Source organism: Phalacrocorax aristotelis, chromosome 4 (assembly GCF_949628215.1).
Source record: "Phalacrocorax aristotelis chromosome 4, bGulAri2.1, whole genome shotgun sequence".
NCBI classification, from domain to species: Eukaryota; Metazoa; Chordata; class Aves; order Suliformes; family Phalacrocoracidae; genus Phalacrocorax; species Phalacrocorax aristotelis.
The window spans coordinates 8,401,547-8,417,020 of NC_134279.1; the positions used below are offsets into that span (position 1 = coordinate 8,401,547).

Here is a 15,474-nt window from a genome sequence, read left to right on the forward strand (position 1 = left end):
TAGATTCCTCATTAGAGTAATTTTCTGTACTTATAACTGTACAAAACTCTCATAAGGCTGTCTGGGGATGGAGGAGCTTGATGCATCTCCATGAACGTAAGCGTGCCATGACTGGGGCTCATATGTACATATCTGATGAAAGAATTTGGCTGGGGGAATTTATAAACACACATATGGGAGCTCTTGCTCAGAGAGAGAAATCTATTTTCTTTAATAGAATCTTGTTTAATTTATTGAAAGGTATACCACAGGCTTTTCCCAAGTTTATTGGGAAGAATGGCCCTGTTCCATAGCATAAGAGCAAATGGCACCTTGTTTTGAACGAATATTTCTTGGAGACGCGAGAATATAGTACAAATAAAAACTGGATGTGATTTCTGGGAGACTCAGACGAGACTGTTAAGAGCTCTGTGTTCACCTTCAGGCGTGTGCCAACAGAGGAGTACAAAGCTGGGGAGAAAAATTTGTCGTTGCCCAGAAGACTGCAGCTCTGCCAGCAAGGCGCAGGGCGGGAGGGCTGAGACACTCCTTGCAGAAGCAAGGGAGCCTTCGATGGCTGCAAAAGACTAATGCAAAGCAGCCCTGAAGGGGTTCTTATACCTGTATAAAAGTGTCCAGTTTTGTATTTAAAGGGCTGGTTTTGATGTGATTATTTTATCTTGTCAGAATTTAAAAAAAAAGAAAAAGTGGCATGAATAAGAAAAACGCATTCTTTTCAGAGGTGACTTTCAAACTAAAGCCAGGACCATTTGTCTTCAAGCTCATTTCATGTTAGGATGTGTTTCTCACATTATGCTAAGCCCTAAAGGGATGCTAAGACGAAAAATGTGCTTTAATTATTTTGTATGGGTTAAGTAAAGAGACTTGAAACTTTATCTCCGCTTTCTACAGCCATCCATGCGTGAAATGAGGAGTATTATGTACTACACAGCAAGAGAACTAGAGCACCAACAGTACAATGGGGTTCAAATCCAGCAGAGACCTCAGCACTGGGGGAAGAGGGCAGCCACTCTTCTGTGTAGAAATGCCACAAAATTTCCCGGTAAGATTTGTGTACAAGACATACATGCACCTTTGCAGACAGGTTGCCTTGTAAATTAAAGTTTAAATTAATTGTCAATAGCTAATATGAATCTAGGAGAGCAAGTGGAAGTTATCAGTGGTAACACATAACGTTACTGATTGCCCCACAGGTGAGGATTTGCTATGACAGCATATGAAAATACCAGTTACCCCCATCATGTGGAACATAACATCTGTGGAATAAAAAAATGGTGCTATGAGGGAGCCTCACGTGTGCTTTCCTTCTCCGGGCCAAAAATGAGCCACTGCTGTAGTCTAAGTTTATCCTCCTGCATGGCTGCCGCCAAAGGAACCCAGTATTTCCTTCTTCCAGACTGCTGGCCCTTGTGGCGGTCAGGATTGAATTTATGCATACAGCAGGGGATGAAATAACACTTGAAGAGCATTCAGTGATGAAGAATTCATCATGCTGAGCTGTGCTAAGGTGATTCTGAGGTCTTGATTTGAAAACTAGAGATAATAGGAAAGAAATATCGATGAGCTGAGAATAGTGAATGACACCTGGGAGTGCTCTCTTGGGAGAAGAGCTATTTTCACCCACCTCTGTGCTGCCATACACAAATCTGCAACCCGTAAAGGTAACCTTAATATTATATTTTTAATGATTAAAACACCTGTTATATCCCAGATGTATAGGACACAGCCTGTGCATTTGATGAAGATTTATTTGTCTTGTGCACTAACACACTTTCTAATCTTTTCAACTTAACTAAAACGTAACTTTACCAATAACTAACTTATTCACAAAATCTACTGTCACTAGTTTTAAATTACAGCATGCTACTTACCAAAGAAATTTTCTTTGTTGCTTACATGATTGAGTGCCAAGTGATCACTCTATAGTTTCCAGAGGATATTTTAATGGAAGAAAATAGAGATGATAGCCAAATAGCTAAAGAGTGCTCATGAGTAACGAGAAACCAGAAATGTGCATTGGAATACAAGCTGGGAAAATAATCCATCTAGGTATTCTACTGGACATTCAATTAAGAACACTATATAATGATTTTTATTTTTGTTCCTGTGTTTTATTCCTTTTTTTTTTTTTTTGTGTACCCTAAACCGTAATTCAAAAAGGCTGAAAGGAAGGAAGTTTAGTAAAATTGGTAAACAGGCATATTATATATACAGAAACATTTTTAAACTCATCTGGGTTTCTTTAGCCTTGGCTTGGGTGATCTTGACTGAAGTTATAGAATACATTAGCCGCTGCCAAAAAAGAATCCTAGGGGGTTTAAACTGAGAAAATGGCATTCTGCCCTTCTCCCAGCTCCAGAAAACCCAAGTAAAATCTAGAGCAGCTATATTGCCTTAGGAAACAAAAGTCTGAATCTTGGTCCTATCAAAATGAATTATTATACTCCTCTGTCAAGCTGCAGCCATGATTATTGCTCCCCGAGAATAAATTTATTTGCAATTTTGCATAATCTATGTTTATTTTTAAATCCAGTTTGAATTCAATGAATGGTTTCAAAGAAATGAAAAAATAATGAAGAGTTAATTAGCCCAAGCAGTGGAGAAGAGCAATTAGCACTCTATGGCTCCTTGCAAAAAGGCAGCCCCTCTTTGGAAAATACAGAAAAATAGCAGTAAATTGGGGTTTCTAACATATTTACCATATAAGGAAAGAAAGCTACTACAAAATATTAACGCTGCAATTCAAAGAATCATTAGGCTTTCAAGCAGTAGTTCTTTATTTTAATTATTATTTATTCTGTATCCACTAGTGCTTTTGCCAGTCATAATAAGATGCAGAGATCAAAGTTAGCAGGTTGATGTGGGATGCAATAGATGGAAGCAAAGTAAAAACATATGAGGAGAGCAGGAACAGGTGGCTTTACTGTGTTTGCATGAATAAAGTTAGACACCAAGTGTGCAGGCTTGGGCCCAGATACATGCATTGCTTTAAAAACACTGAAGTGAATTAATACAAGGAGTTAATAATGCCAATTATCGTGCGCTGAGGTTTACTCAGAATGGGTAGATTTCATAGATTTTCAGAGATTTCAAGTATGTGAAAAGCCTCACAAACACCAGCCATTAGCTTAAGAGTATATCTTTAGACAGTCCTTAGTACTGTATGTATTTGAACTGTTTATTTGGTTTCTGTTTTGTTTACAAGCTCTGTTTTGCTACTGTGCAACCCACAGAAATCTCTCCTCTGGCATCCCCAAAGAACAAATAGCACAGCAAAGTAAATATGTAACATGAGAGGGAAAATATAAAGCTGGGAGAGGCCACAGATGTACTTGATTCAACAAAAAAGGGATCATGGGCTGAATCTCAGTTCAGAGAGAGCTCTGCTTGCCTAATAATTACCTCTGACCTACTGCATTGGATTTTCAGCCTAAAAGCTGGCACCTTACAGATAAGCCAACCTCAAAATGCATTACTGAGTAGTCATGCAATGCAAAAGTAAAATAAATGAGAAAAGCTAAGAGCTAGTCCCCAAACCAAAGGAAAAAGGAGGACTGAAGCGCACAAAGCAAGCGAGAGGCACGCAGAAATGGGAAAACCAAGTTGCTGTGTGCGTTGAGTCAGGGCTGCCTGCTGGACTCTGAAAACTGCAGAGGAAGGTTTCAGAAACAGCCAGAGACTTTTGAAGGGATTTGTATTCTGCCAGCTAAGGATCCCCATGTGGATGCCTGTTGCCCAAACCCTCCCAGCGGTTTCTATAGATGTTTCAACAGCAGGGAAACAGGCTCGGCTGCTCGGGAAGGGAGCAGCTTTCATTCCTAGGAAAATGCTTCAGGATGCCAGACTGGATGATACCGAGCACGGGCTTTTTGCTAGCCTCAGAGGTGCAGTGAATTGTGCTTTCTGACTGAAAAAAAAAAGTAAAACAGGCAAAGCACTTACATAAATGGGAGTAGGCTACTCCGTTCCCTAGGAATAGGATAAAACCCCACTCCTGCTGAAATCAACGGGCACGGTGCCACTGACTGCGCTTTGGACAGGACTCGGCTACTAGGACAAGGGAGTTCAATCCACTTGTTGACATAAGAATCTTTTTAAATTATATTGACCTTCAAGGGACTATTTATTTATAAATAAGGCACTTCAGATAGTCTTAATGTCATTCATAAGCAGTGTGGCCAAAAGCTCCCTAGAAACTCACAGTCCAGAACTATTTACATCACCAGGAGTCTTTAATTGCAGCAGAGCTCTCCATGGCTTCCAGGTAGGGAAGATGGAAGTATGTAGCAGAAAACAGTATTGACACTTCGTAGTCACTGCATTGAACCATTCAGTAATGGGCAAACAACAGAAATTAGGGTAAGCAAGAGTATGCATTTGCGGAGGCGTGTATGATGTGCCTAAGAGGTGCTGTGAGCACAGAAACGAAGTCCAAGTGACTCAGCATCCAAGACAAGCACATTTGTCTTTGGGACTGCACACATGTTCATTGTTCTGCCTGCACAACAGCATATTATATTAAGAACAAAGTATTAGGGTAGAAGTATTTACATGTTTTTGATATATACAGCCCTTGTGTAATAAGTATTTCATTAATTGTATGTGCCATGGCACAAAAACACTCTGTTAGTATAGTTATTCCTCTCTGTGGTGATCTGTAATACTGTTCAGCGTTTCAGTGTACATTCCATACAGTGATTGCAGTCAGAAGTATAACCAGCTTATATATGGCTCCTCATTAACTTTTAACCTTTAGCTTCGTACTTCCTATGTAACTGTCACAAAATAAATACCAACTCCATGGCCACTTGTGTGCGATAATCCTGGAACCCTTTGCCGTGCACCACTGCAGGAAAAAGGAAACAGGTTTTTAACTCCTTGAGAGCTGAATCATCACCAGCCTATGAAAGTGTAAACAGTGGAGAGCATAAAGGAAGAGCAAAAATGAGAAACAGGTTTGTGGAGACATAGAAAGCAATACTGCAAAGTAATAAATCCACTCTAGAAATGAGAGAATCTAGGAAGACTCACATGTCTGGAGGTGGCGGTAAAACAACAGCATGAATGAGGGCATAGGAAAGAAAAACCAAAACAAACCTATTAAACCCAGTATTTTATATTTTGGCCTTCCTTTATTCCAGTAACATGCCAATTATGGGCGACATTGTTTTTAAAAGACTGCTTTACTCAGGAAAACCTTAAAACCTGATGTGCTTTGATAAGCAACATTCTTTTAAAGTAAACCTGAACTAACAGTTTAAAGCTAAATAATACAGAGGCCTGAATAAAAATTCTGGAAAGGCGGTACGGTTAGGTCAATGAACTTACTCACCTTTAGAAAATAAGGACTACTTTAGATATCTACGGAACAGAATAAGCCTGACCATATCTTATGGTAAGATACTCTCCCAGGAGATCAAAAATGAGACTTCCAGTCCCACCTCCACAAGCTTGCAGATGCTTTATTTAGCAATGATTTCTTGCAAGGTGGGTGAAAAATCTTACAAGGTACAAGTTTCCCCCACGCCTCCCCCCAAGGGCTGGGACCAGGACACTCTCACACAAAGTCATCTACTATTTGCTTCCTTTCTAGACAAAGAAGTCCTGGAGACTGAGCAAGGGAAGGGGCTGCTCTTGTTACTTGGGTTTTCTTACCTTTATCAGAGCTGCTTTGACAAGAGGAGTAGCACTCTTCTGAGGCTTTCAAAGACTTCAGTACTTTGTCCCATAGTCCTTCTTCCTCACATCAGCCTAGAAGTACAGAGAAAGTTTAGACCCTGCTCTAAATACAAGAGGGACTTGAACCCAAGCCTCTGATGACAAACACTCTAATCACAGCATCTGACAGAAGGTACCAGGAACAGCTTCTAGGTCCTTGATACCCTTTCCTGCAGATATGCCCCACCTCAGAGCCCCACTGTAGCTAAAACAAAAATACTAAGCTATAACCAGAAAGTCAAAACAAAGCCCTCTACACCAGACCTAAGGTTGGGTTTTTTTTAAATATCCCAAGGCCTATTAAATAGAAGTAAGCAAAAGAGAGAGACTTTGCTGGAAACTACACTATCAACTGCTGACAATCAGTATCATCCCACCGCCAGAGAGCCCTTGCTAGCCACTCACAGGAAAAAAAAAAAAAACTTAGATCTTTCTGGCTTGAACTCTCCCTTTAAAGATTTTGACTCCCCTAGGCTCCACCCACCATCCCAGGTGAAGGGCATAAGTTCTGGAGTCACAGCTGGGTGTTGTGAGATATAAATGGAGCACCTGGGGTGAGTAGGAAAGGGACTGTACTTGTTTCTGAGGGTGAGCTGTTAGTAGAGAAGATCTAATATATAGTAAAATACTTGTGACTTGATAAGGGGGAGTAGGTGAGTTTATTTTGCTATAGTGAAAAAATAAAGGCTATGTGAAATTACTTGTTTTAAGCTACTTTTTCTTGTGGGAGCAAGCTCTTGTATCAGAAGAGGTATTTTATATTTCTTGATGCAAAAAAGGCAACAAGTATTTAGTGAGACTGAAGGCTGTTATACATATTGAGGGATGTCTCCTATGATTGCTTTTGAGAAAAAAGAAGAAATAAGGAATAGCGGTATTAAAAGAGGGTCAGATAAGCAATTTGAACAACTCTCCAAGTTTTCTTATAGATTTGTGTGAAGAGGTAAGGATGGCCTGGTACGGGAACTGTTCTGTAGGTCCATTCACTATTTGCTTCTTAAAGTGATTCTTAGGCTATTCAATAGCTTTTAAGAATACAGTCAAAATGTAAAAAGATTAAATACAGGATTTCACTGGTACAGAGAAAAGTGTACTGCTTCTTCGTTGTCTTAATGCTGATTCTACTGTGTCTTGACTTCATGATACTAAGCCATAAAACAGTTTCTATAAACCAGGATATAGACTTGAAGAAATATAACAAAGGCCTTATTGTAAATGTAAATATCTGAGGCTTAGGTTTTGTGCATAAATTATACTTTTCTTATGATCTGAAACATATATAAAAGACAATGATAAGAAGGGATTAGGCTATTAAAGACATATTTCTGCAATAAAATATTTGCATAAACGTGCTGGAAATTCAGTGGAGTTCAAATACAGTATGATTGTGAACAGTGTAATTAAATTACAATTTAAAATATGTGAACCATCTGCACTGCAATGTGAATCTTAGTGCTATGTTGGGAATATTGATAATGAGTTTTGCATTCTGTAGTAAAATAAAATCTACCAAGGCTTTGCCTATTTTCCAGTTCCTTCAATGTTTGCTATTAGTAGAGCATTCCCCTTGGCCTTGTCTAACTTATTACTGAGTGTTCCACTTCTATGGCTCCATAATTGCTTCAAAGACCTTGCAAAAGCTGAATCTAATGTGTTTTATCTTGTGTATGCCTCCTCTAAGTTCATAGTTAAAAGGAATAGGAGAGATGCTGAGAGAGCTAGGTGAAAGCTTCAAGTGAAGAAATTAAATAAAGCTGGAGAGTATTCAAAATATTTGCTGGATTGTTGTTTTTACGCTGTAGCAAATGTATTGGAGAGTAGCAGCTGAACTTAATTTAGAAATCTGTGGGGGACATGAGTCTCTCTGATACTTTGTCTTCTGATTTTTCTTTTTGACTTTGAGAGAAAGCCCTAGGAAACATACTGGGAGATGATATCTGACCTGCCAAGCCAACAGGTATTTTTCAGCTGAAAAACACTGGTTTGATTTAATGTAATTCTTTAATAAAAGCATTTATTTTTCTTCTTCCTTTTCTAAAGTAATTCTTTAATAAAAGACACTTCTGCCCTTGCTTCAAGACTGAAACCACTGTGAAGACCAGCAGGATTGTGAGAGGATGTTGGGAGGCTATGGTGCACGTGGTGCTGCGGACACCCCTCCTCCTAGAGGCTGCTCACCAGGAAGGACCACATCCTCCCACTGTGTATGAGGCTGAGCCCTTTGCCTCCAGTGTTCCCACACCTGCACTGAGCACTTCTGCAGGGGAGCAGGTGGCTCTGAGGACCTGCTTGCCTTCAGCTATCACTAATGGATGGCAAAACTTCAACATCAGGTGAAAGGCCTTTCTTGGATTTGCTGCTTTGTTGGCTAATAGCACGCTTCCCTTCCCAATTTTGCTCGGGTGCCAGGATAGAGGACTGAAATGTCGTGTAACGGGGGGTCCAGCAGCATGGTGCCAGGCAATGCTATAAGGTAGCCTCTCGCTATCACTTGATCCTGCTGCAGTTTCCACAGCTGATGGCTTCCAGCAGGATTTCAGGTATTCTGAGGAGGCTGGGGTAGAGGGGAGGCAAACAAAAGGACAATTAGGTGTTCTGGTAGAGAAGGAGCAGAAATTAAATGGGAGCACTCTCTGAAGGGAATGATCAAGAAGTGGTGGGAAATGTCTTTTAAATATTGTGATAAAGCAGAAGTAATTTGTTAAGCGGGCTGGGCTATACAGCTGGACATCCTGTTAAATCAGAACTGCAAACTAAATTGGTACTTTGTGGGGCACTTCAAAGCAATTTCTATTTCTTTCATACATTTTCCCTTTAAGAACAACCACAGGAAGACTTTGCTTCTTTACTGACCAAGGTAAGGGGAGGAAAACTCTTACCTGCTTTGTATCGTATGTATTTTGGTGAGATGGTGTTTCTTCCTGGACTGTGACTTGAATTACTTGTCTATTCTACCTCTCAGATTCCTGAAAATCTGAGTACATTTAGGCCTCCATTTTCCATCCCAAGCTCTTGCAGACTTAACAAGGGGAAGGATTAAAACCAGGGAGGACAGGGTAAGGGCAGGTGGTTTTAATAAGAAAAAAAAAAAGCTTTTGCAAGGAAAAAAAATAAAGGCAAGAATGAAGAGTTGGCTTCATTTGGATTGATGCCACCTAATTTTAAAAATTAAAAGATAATAACAGGTCAGGACTCCAGAGAATATTTGCCAGCAAAGCACAATAGGGAAGGAAAGTCAACCAGTCAAAGGGAACTCACACAGGAGTGAGAATTTTTTGTCCATTGTTGTTCAGACATGTTTGTAAGCCTATTTTTTCAGGCCTAAGTTACTTTATGGACGCAAGGGAAATCTGAACCATGCTTATATGATCATACAATCTTTTTCAGTCACTCCCATCCAAAACTCACCAAAACTGTCCTGGAGAGATTCCTATTGCCGTGTCCAACAGGGACTTCTCTTCCTGACTCTTCTCAGAACGGAGAAAGGAAAGCCTTTTTAGAGGTAAGCTCTATGTAAAACTGTAAGCAAAGTGGGTTAATTTAAAAACTGTAAGCACACAAAGCACTGGAAGCTGGTGCAGAACTGATACTGCATCAGATATCCATATATGTTAAGCAATAAAGTTACAGGGAAGTCTTAATGAATCAAGAAATTTAACACCAGAGCTGTGACAGCAGTCCTAGATTCTCTCAGCTGTTGAGGCTGCATCTGGATCAAATTCCAAACCTAAGCAAAACACAGATGATAGCCTAGCCAACTTTCTTCCAGTAAGTTTTGAGCACACTGAGTAAAATTAGTCATGAGCAGAATCTGACTAAAGCAAGAAAATGGCCATAAGATACTGCAGGTCTATAAAATCCATTAACAGTGATGAGTTTCTAGTCTAGTTCCTGCGGTGCGTTACTGATAACGGGCAACCCCAGTATTGCTCACTCTGAGGGGATTCCTGTTATCTGTGTTAGCTGGGGACTGTGATCCTGTGCGGCCAGATAGCTGTGGTGCTCCTCAAGCTAAGGACGTTCATGAAGAGTACTTTGGACTGGACCTGTAAAACACTCACATGCCTTACAGAGAAAGTCTAAAATACAGTTGTATTGAAAAATCCCAGATAAATTAACTTCCTTTTTATAATCGAACAACAAATTACATAGACATAAGTTGTTGAAAGGAATACAATAGTTTTGGCTTTCTCCTTCTTAGAGTAGTATGCTGGCATGAGTGTGTGGTTTTGGTAGTTTATTTTTATCCGTTAATTGCACCTGATGTTTCGTCTTTTTGTATTAATTTAGAAATATGTGCTAAGTGACAATTTCCTTAAGCCCGAATGATCTTATTTTGGTTGAGTAAATATTTCCCAGGACTCGGAGTGTACAGTAAATCTCATTAATGTTGTTTCTTTCGCTACAACAAACCTAAATCTGCTTTTTATCAGTTCTTAAACATAGATAATAAGCTATTTATTCTTAACTTGAGAACATTAAAAAAAAACATCAAACTGTCGGTTCTAAATCTTTCTTCCTATCTGACATGAAGAATGAGAAAACTTAATGTCTTTTTTCAGTGTGAAATATGGAGATATTAGACCAAATTCTAAACAAATTTATTATTTGTCTGGAGCAATTATGCTTTACATAGCTTATTGAGATGATCATGCATGATTTTCATGTCTAATAAATAATTCATATTTGAGCTAGTCTCTGAAACCCCCAGAACAAAGACGACGAACTCCCAAAGGACTGCTGGCAGATAGTAATTTAACATAAAATATATATATAAATATGCCTTCTTTAGACTTTAATTGGGGTATCTGAACAAGTTCCTTGCATGCTGCACTACTTCCTATTGTTCAGGTCTTGCCTTTCAATAGTTCTTTGAGTTAAAGTAGCAGTGCAATATAACTTTACTTGATAGAAATCATCTTTCAAAATTAGCATAGCTGGGTTTTGCTACATTTAATATTCAGCATATATTAAATCATGTAATGACATCATTATGAATTTGGTAAAAAATAAAAATGGAGGTGAGGGGAAGAGAACTGGCATGGGACAGCCTTATGAACTGTGTTCTGGCCATGAGCTTGTGTTTTTCAACTCTGGGGTATGAATCTCCAAAGACCAGAAGGAGCAGGCAGTTGTAAATACCCGGCCTCCTGGGTAGGCCTAAGAGCGTTTTCCATATCCTAGTTAGGTTTTCATATGCATGTTCATCTCATGTCTTCCTGCAGAGCCCAACCACAGCTGGAACATTCAGTTATAATGCAGTGTTCTTATTTTTTTGACCAAGGCTGTTATTGCACCTGCACAGGGAGGCTGTGACATCAAAGGCAACACATGAAAGGGAGAAAAAAACACAGCAAATTTAGAGATTTGATTATTTGTGTAAGTCATCGTAGATATGGCATCTTTCTTTCATGTAGCCAGCACAGCAAAAGGTTGGAAGGTCATACTGAAATGTAAACTGCTTTCCAGCTCCTGCATTGGTCCTTCTCCAGAGCAAGATTCTGGTGCAATACAGCTTCCCCCTTTCGTTCCCCCCCCCGCCTTTCATAGCTTCCATAGAGAGCAATTGCTCTTTCATTACTTATGCAACTGCTGGAGAGAGCAGTAGCAAAAGATGTTGATGTATAGCCCAGTTTCCTTTTTGGTATACTGAGGTCTTCAAACTAGCCCTCCAAATATGGATTGTAAGAGGATATTTCAATGAAGCTAAAATCTGCCCGATGAAATGTCCTGAAAACTGGGCTAGAAGCACCTCAATGAAGTGATGGTTCTTGCAAAACCAGGCTCCTGCTGGAGACAGCCAGGTGGGGAAGGTGCCCTGAACCTGGGAGATGCCAAGTGGGCCCCTCTCTCTGCTAGGAAGTAGCCTAATGCTGAATGTCACTGAGGTTCCTCTAATCCCCAGTTTTACCCATGTGAGAGCAGGAATATCAGTTTTGCATCCATAAATGGTAAATTAAGTCTTGCTAGCGTTCAGCATTTTAGATAAAAAGCATTTGCTGTTTTAGTCACACTTGATCACGATAACTGTAGCTCAGTTGCTTAAGCTAATTAGCTGGAATACCGTTATCAACGCCTGCCAAATAGCTTTGGAGTTTTATATAGAGAAAGGTCTCCTTTAAAGGAACTAGGTAAGAATCTCACGTTGCTGGTCCATGCCAAATTAGCATTGCCTGACTTAGCAAGTTTGGTGCAACTATGTTTACCCAAGCTGCAACACTTCCCTTTGATGTCATGCATGGCATGCAATCCATGAGGCAGGTTTGCTACGGGAACCCTAGCAAGGAATGATTTCAGACTACAACTTGGGCATAGTTTGGGCTCACTCCTGCAAACTCAGACTCATGAAAGAGATCTCAGTGAAGTCAGGAGGATTAATTTAGTGAAACAGACTTTTAACATCAGTATTTTTAAGGTTTGATCCTGTTCTTGCGTCTGAGTAATTTCTTATGCCACAAGACATCAGTCAGCTTGTGTTTTTAACTAAAAAGCATCTTTCAAATACAGACTTTCAAGGCCATTTCTCTTCACAGCCCCAAAATCCTTTCCTTAGTATAATGAGAACTTGAAGGAATAATGATGTTCCTAAAGTGGAAGTTGGGCCTTTTTGATGTCATTATTCTTCTGTATGTATCAATAATCACTTTGGGGAAGCAGCGTGTCCAAACTCAAGTCAGATTGTTTTTGTGAATTGGGGAGACAACTGGAGAAATGCATAGATGTATTGGCAAATTACCCGCAGGATATCACAGTGATCTGTCCCATGGGGCTGTTGAGTGGATTAATTAGTAATGGTTGGTAAATAGTCACAATGAATGTATTTTATTAGCTTGAATTTTTTTCCTTTTATTCCCCCCCCCCCCCCCCCCCATGAAATTGCCTACGAGAGGCCTATGGATTTTTAAAAATGCATGTTATTGGGATAACACTCCATCTGGATTTCAAATGCTTATCCAGCAAAGCAACCTTCCCGTGTGCTGTCGTGTAGAGATCGTGCAGACTGCAGTCCCAAAATGACGTGGAAAATGTATCCCCCTGTTTTTTCACCTGCCTTCTGAATCAGAGAGCTAACGGGGAGATGGCTCTCACCTATCTGAGACTATAACACCTCCGATTCTGCTCAGCTGTAGGTCACACAGTGACTATGGGTCTCACTATGAGAGGTTGTTCATTCACCCTGCAGAGTTTGTTGCATAATGCTCCACTCCAAGATTTTTGCCATCAGGCAAGAGCTTGCGCATCAGAGGCTGCATTTTGCCTTTAATGTATCAGTGATAAGTTATTGCAGGCAAAGACCAACCTACTTAGCTCAGTGAAGATGACTTGAAGGAAAAAATACCAGTGGTGATGACTTTAGAGGGGAAAAAAAAACACCTTGGCATAGTATTTTAGCCTATACTATTGAGGGAAACATGCTCTTTCAGATCAGACTAGTAGCAGCTTAAAGATACTGTAATGTTTTAGTCCAGAATTCCAGACAGCTCTGGGAGAGGAAACTGCTGTTTCCTATCCCATAATAATGCATTATTACTTTAAAAATACTTCAAATGCATCCTGAGGCACAGAAAATTATCCTACATCTTGAATACAGATTATGCACAGAGTCCATAGAAGGAAACAGGAAAAGTGTTCTTTGAAAAACATACTTCATATACATTTGTTTCAGTGAAAAAAAAAATAAACTTTCTGCTTTTCTACATCAGTCTTAATTGTACTAATCAATAGACTGGAATGCATATGGAAACCTCTAGAGAGGTAGAGAAAAAGAAGTTATATTTTCTTTATATGTATGTGGCCTTCTAAAGCACGGTAATAAGAAAGCAAGCAATTACCTCTACATCACAGCTTTTGTATTTCATAGCAATAAATTGCACTTTAAGTCTCATGTGGCGGAGGAATGGATTAAATAATATGCATGAAAGCAGACCAGTTGTTACAATTTCAGAGAAAATATCCGCTGATGATTTCAGAAGGAACCAGGCTCTTTAACACCTATGGGCGGGTGGTGTGTTGGGGGGAATTAAAGATCTCATGAGTCAGTTGCTCAGGATTAAGTTTTAAATTCCTTGACGATTACATCTAGGAGAAATGTGATATGGTGTGCTTGTTTGTTTATTTCTGGCAAAGCCATTTATTCTCGTGTGAACGTCTCATTAAAGCTAAGATCCAGGTGTAATTCCCAGAGGACTGAACCCAAACCAGCAGCAAATAAACCGCCTGGCACACATGCTCTTCCCTAACCCTGGGAAACAGCAATGGGGCATTGAGTGTACGCGTTTGAAATCCTTCTTGCTTTCATCAAAAGCCATCTGATTAGATTTATCATGGGATTAAGAAGGTTATAATATGAAAGTGATGATGCCTTTGACCATCTCTATGTGCAGCGAGAGCGTAATTTTTCAGTAGTCCTGTAGAAGGAAAGGTGAGCTAATGTCTCCGCGATCACGGCTGTGGCATTAATTCCATGACGCTTTACACTTGTGTGCGGGGATCCTTCGTATCTCAGCACAGTCTAAGTTAGCGGTGCTAATTGCGACAAGGTCCCCAAACCTTGCAGGGGGGATGCTGGAGAAAACGCTGGCTTCCAGAGTGCTGGTCTGCTGCTGCTTACGCTGCTTAGTTGCGATGGATGAATTGCTTTGGAGATATATTATACATCAGTGCACTCAAAGCGAGTCCTTCATTCCCTTACGGACATGGTTATCCTCGTCCTCCTTTTGACAGCGTTTGGTCGGCGAGGAGAGCGGCCGCTTGCGCAGAAGGGCAGGAAGGGGGGAAGCTGAGCGCCCAGCCCTCGTGCGGTTGGAGCTGCTGCTGTTCACCATATTGTGCAAATCCGAGGGGGCTGACAACATCAAATAAAGTATTGCAAGTTACATTAACAGTACTCCAGGTAACAGCTTTTGAAATATCCGGTGACTGATGCATATGAATGACTAAAACCATTAGCCTTTCTTACTAATATTTCCACTAATGCTTTCCAATGGGTTTCTCTAACGAGGAGAGCCACAAAAGGGAAGTGAAAACAAACCCATTTGGCCTGTGCTAGGCAAAGCTCTTCAGCTGGAGAAAATGGCAGCGTTTTAATAATTGGATCTTTTTTCTTTCTTTTTTTTTTCCGCCCCCGAAAGCACAGAGGAAAACCGACAAAGGAACCCAACTCGTAATTGGCTTTATGTCAATGTTTTGCTTGTAGCGCTGAAGAGAGAAAACCCTTCGCGAAAGCCCTAAGGCAAGCTGCAGGGATGCTGCATGGCCACTTTGTGTCCGCTCCTCCTGCCCCTGGGCTGGCACAGCAGCTGTTACCTTTTGCATCTCCAAAGAAGCCTTTCCCAGCTAATTGTTTTGCATAAGCACAAAGGGTCTTTTCCCCTCAAATCTCCCCTCAAAGGCAGCCTTTTAAAAGCTGGCAAGAAGCCTACCTCTCTGCCGAGCAGGGCTTTTTGTGGGACCCCTTTCTGCTCTGCTGCAGATTTGCTTTTCCAGCCCTACCACCTTGCGCCGCCTCTCTGTGTGGGGTAAATTCAGTCAGGTAGCTCAGCTGTGACATCTCTGTGTGTGGGTGTAACTGCCAGCTGCAGAAAAACGGCTTGATCGTAGGAAGGTCTGAACGCGACAGCTAATACCCAGATTTTCATCCGTTTGACAACGCTTCCCCAAGCATCTGCCCGCCTTTGGGTGAGCCCCCCCTGCTCCCCTGTGGCAGCTTCTAGGTGCACAAACAGTTTCGGAAATACCTGCGGATGTAGTCGCGTC

General features: G+C 40.7%; 1 long non-coding RNA gene across 1 annotated transcript in view; it reads right to left on the reverse strand.

Moving 5' to 3' along the window:
* The window catches only part of LOC142056050 (uncharacterized), a 41,816-nt gene extending 35,663 nt beyond the window's left edge, over positions 1 to 6,153 (reverse strand). Inside the window, exon 1 of the long non-coding RNA XR_012660192.1 lies at positions 5,656 to 6,153. This is a non-coding gene — a long non-coding RNA (uncharacterized LOC142056050). The remainder of the gene's footprint in view (positions 1 to 5,655) is intronic.
* Between the last annotated feature and the right edge of the window lie 9,321 nt (positions 6,154 to 15,474).